Genomic DNA, 4,921 nt, shown 5'->3' with positions numbered 1-4,921 from the left:
CAGCCGCTTAATTTTGTGTTGAGGTCGTAGCAAAGGCTTCTTTCTGGCAACTCTGTCATGTAGGTCTTTGTTGTTTAAGGTACGCTGTATTGTTTAATTTTGCCATTTAGCAGACGCTTTTAATCCAAAGCGATTTACAATTACGAATTACAGGGATATTCCCCCTGGAGTAACTGAGGGCTAAGTGCCTTACTCAAGGGCACACTAGTAGTGGTGTGGTTTCAGGCGGGATTTGAACTCACAACCTTCCGATCACAAGTCCAACTCACAATCCACTAGACCACCACTACCCAACAGGTCCTGTGACTAGACTGGTGTCTGCTACTCTTTTTTGCAGCTCTTTTGCAGTGACGTGTGGGTTCTTCTGAGAATTTCTCACCAGATCTCGGGCCATTCTATCTGAAAATATTTGTGGTCTTCCAGATCTCGCCTTGACTTCAATTGTTCCATTTATTTTCCATTTTATAATGATGTTTCTGTCAGCGGAAATGGGTAGTTTGAAACGTTGCAAGAGTTTTTTGTAGCCTTTTCCTTGATGGTGGAAGTAAACTATCTTGATTCTGACATCCTTGGACAACTGTTTAGAGGAACCCGTGGCTTTTAACATCAGACACAAACAACAGTCGGATACTTTAGAAGGCATGGAGTATCTAGTTATCTATAACACTACTTTACATTGTTAGCAGGCTCACAAAACAAGCTGTGTTAGTTGACTAACGATGTGTCATTGATTTTCAACAACGTTGACATCTTTTTTTTTAAAGAAAAGTCTGAAAATTAAATCGACTGCCGACATGTGGCCCAAATGACCAAAATGACCAGACCATGTCACATTTGTGTGTCTACTGTGCATTGATTGTCTTGCATGGAAGTCAATTTGTCTCAGAGAAAATAAGTACCGTAATTGTGCTTATGTTTGAGCAGCAGCTATAAGTGCATTTCAACCTGTGGCCTAAGGTGATGAACAAATTAGGGATTGCAGCTTCAACAAGTATTTCTTTTTTTTTAACTATATAGGCTACTGTAGTGAAATCCAGCACTGTGAAAGTGATTATCCTACACGGGCAAGTATGTAATATTCTCAAGAAAGGATATGTCCAGCAGTGCTCATTCCATTGTTCTCTTATTTTTTGAGTGGACAGACAGCGACATTTCTTTCTTTTTTTTTTCTATCCAAAAACAAAAGTACCTGAAGATGTAAGGCGCTGTATCAGTCCAGAATCTTCTGTGTCCCGAGTAGCCCGTCAGAGAAAGGCCTGATCGCTGCAATATGGCTACTGGAGGAGAGAGAAAGACAGTGCTGACAAATGCATTAATTACTTTATCAACTTCATTTCCCAATTAACCTTACACGCCACCTTTCAGGTAGAACCTGGGAGATGAGCGGAGCAGGAACCTGCCGCTTGCATGTCTTCATCCGCTATAGAAAACTAACTTGAAAGGATGAGAGAGAGAGGAAGCGAAAAGACGAGGTGAACAAAGATGAAGGATTTGGAAGACAATAGTCCCCCCACCCCCCTCCTTAAAAACAGGGGGAAATGATAAGGTTGTCATTAACATGCATTTAGGATTTCCTCCCAACAGTGATTAATAAACATAACATAAACATAATCTGACTTAATTAACTTCTTGTTTGATATATGTTTTCATTTACGTCTTCATTTACATTTCCAATCGTTGCTTAATATGGGTGTGTCCGTGATTTGAAGAATCAAACGTCTTTTTTTTTTTACTTGGCCATACTACGCTTAACATTCCCCCCCCCCCCGTCTCCGCTAAATGGGTCAGTTTTATGATCATGAAAGAAAGAAGGGAAGCTGGGCGACATTGGAAAGAGGAAAAGAAAACGCAATTAGGGGAAGTGTGATTATGGTGTCAAAGTGTGACCTAGAAGAATTAGTCATACTCTATCATTACTACATATTAAGACTGAGAGCCCCAGCTATTCCATTTAATAGAGTCTAAATAGGCACTCTCTTAATGCGCCACTCATTTTATTACTGCTTTTAGAACAGTTGACTGTGTGTCGTCCACTTTGTAACACAATTATCTACTATTATCATATCATATCAACCTCACGGTGGCTGAAAGGGTATTGAATAATCTACCTCCTGCTTCATTACTAAACTAAGCCTTTTTTTGAGCTATAAACAACTGATATTGTAGGATAATAGTGAGAGCCCAAAATTATCCAATACATTTCTATTGGCTGACTACTGTAGTTCATATCGTCTTTAGATGACACACTTGCACATTTCTAAGTTTACATTGTTGGACCCTATCCATCCTTCAAACTTTCTGACAGCTGTTGGCATGGGCTGCTTGTAAGTAACAAGAGATGGAGAGGAGACCCAAAACTTTGATTTGGATACCACGAGAGACCCCCCCTACAGTTCACATTCACCTCAACAAGTTCCTACTTCAAGGTTTGTTTCATTGCATTGCTGAACATTTACTTTCACGCTAAGCCGCTGCCAGACGAGAAATTGTTCTGGAAGATGAAAGAAATTGAAGAGAGTGTTGAGCACCAAACATATGGAGCCACAATGAGATCCAGCGTCCAAGACTGCGCTATGTGCTAAACCCCCCACCCCCAGCCCCCCTCTCATTAAAGCTTCGATGGAAAATCCGGAAGGGAAAGTGTTAATCAAATGTTTAATTATCCTGGTTCTCTCTCTCTCTCTCTCTCTCTCTCTCTCTCTCTCTCTCTCTCTCTCTCTCTCTCTCTCTCTCTCTCTCTCTCTCTCTCTCTCTCTCTCTCTCTCTCTCTCTCTCTCTCTCTCTCTCTCTCTCTCTCTCTCTCTCTCTCTCTCTCTCTCTGATTTTTATTGAAATAGTTTAGTCTGTTGGTGGTTTTCGGTGGGGAGGAAAACGCGGGCCTTTGCCACAAGTTGAAATGTTAATTATGACGCTGGCAGGAGAACTGAAAGAGGAAGGTTTGGAGTGAATTTAATGATAAATAGAAAGCAGCTGTGGCTAGTGCTGAGGCAGGGCGGCCTGCTCATACTGGGGAGGTGGGGGGGACTTGGTCCCATGGCCAAATCCCTTTAGTGGTCCCTACGGATCCTCGCCATTATACTATTCAGCACATCAGCATAGGGGGATGACAGTGAGGGGAGGGTGGTGTCATCAAGATACATACACACACGCATCTCCAAAATGCACACACACACACGCATCTCCAAAACACAAACACAAACGCATATCCAAAACACACACGCACACACACACACAAAAACACACATATACAAAGCAAAATACACACACACACACCCCATGCACACACACACAGTATACAATATACACACACATATACAAAACACACATACGCACACACACACACACACACACACACACACACACACACACACATACCTATAACAGACGCAGATGCAGACAATCATTACACATACTGTATACACAAGCCCTTACTAACACACTGATGTACACAAACACACATATTACGTCTTTAGATACACAAAAACACACAATTAGCTACTAGTGCTTTTGTGGCTTTTTGTCATTTTAGTAAAATACAGTCTCTTCATACTCTCTTCAGCACATGTACAGTATACCAAACGTAATTAAGTCACTGCCTTTCAGTGACATATCTCTCTGTAAAGTCAAGATAATTAGTCCACTGTTAATTACAGTGGAGTGTGGGAACTTGATGCTGCTCCAGAGCCAGATACAGAAATCATAACTAGGACAAAACAATGGTAAATATGTTGTACTCCTTTAGAAAATTCCATTCACTGATAATTCCATTCACATTTTGTCCAGTACATGTATTTCCAATGAGCCTATTCAAGTGAAATCTGCACCAGACTTTGGTATTAACTCAAACAATCCAGACAAAAAATCTAAACAAAGTCCATATGTAAATAAAGTTATGTGGAATAAAGTGGAAGTGGAAGTATTGAACACACTAAATGAAATTAATTCAATACTTAGTGGAGAAGCCTTTGTTTGTAATGACAGCTTCAAGGCGCTTTCTGTATGAAGTAACTAATCGCCCACAGTATTCAGGTGTGATTTTGGCCCATTCCTCTACACAGATTGTCTTTAAATCTTGAAGATTGCGGGGGGCCCTCTTCAACATGTCTTTTTTTCAGTAGTGGAGTGTTGCGGGCTGAGCGTGCACAGAGGCCATGGCGGTGGAGTGCATTGCCTACTGTCCTTTCTGTCAAAGTTGTACCTGCTGCCTCCAAGTCTTTATGGAGCTCTTTCCTAGTGGTCCTTGGCTCTTTGGCTACTCTTCTAAGTATCCTTCTGTCTCCCTTGATGGTGGAGTGATGTTGCTTCCACTTATGGATAATGCCTCCAATGGTGCTTGCTGGAAGATTCAGAAGTTGTGAAATACGTCTATAGCCAATTCCATTTTTATGTTTTGGAACAATCTGGTTGGGAAGTGTTGAGACAGCTCTTTGCTTTTACCCATCATCAGATGTTTGTTGTGTGGCATCTTTGTAACAAAAAAAACTACTTTTATAGCCCTTCAATATATTCTAACCCAGCTGACATTAATTAGCACAGATTGGAGGTAGAGTTGCCTCCTAATTAGTTTTTCAATTAGGTTTTCAGCTGGTTCCTTGCCTTTCCTTGCTGTGGTGTACTGCTTATTCTTAGTGTGTTCAATACTTTTTTCCTGTTTCATTCCACTTTATTACACGTAACTTTATTTACATGTGGACAATGTTTGAATTTTTGGTCTGGATTGTTTGAGTTAATACCAAAGTCTGGTGCAAATTTCACTTGAATAGGCTCATTGGAAATATATTTACTGGGCAAAATATTGATCAATACTTATTTCTCCCACTGTATATGCCAGTACATACAACAGAGGAAATGGCCATTTACTGTAGCAATATTGTTCTTATATTCCACTTAGTGTTCCAGCTAGTCGTATTCTACTGCATGA

The sequence above is a fragment of the Nansenia antarctica genome (assembly GCF_963989245.1).
Source record: "Nansenia antarctica genome assembly, chromosome: 1".
NCBI classification, from domain to species: Eukaryota; Metazoa; Chordata; class Actinopteri; order Argentiniformes; family Microstomatidae; genus Nansenia; species Nansenia antarctica.
The sequence above is the reverse complement of the archived record's forward strand: the minus strand, read 5'-3'. Positions refer to the sequence as shown.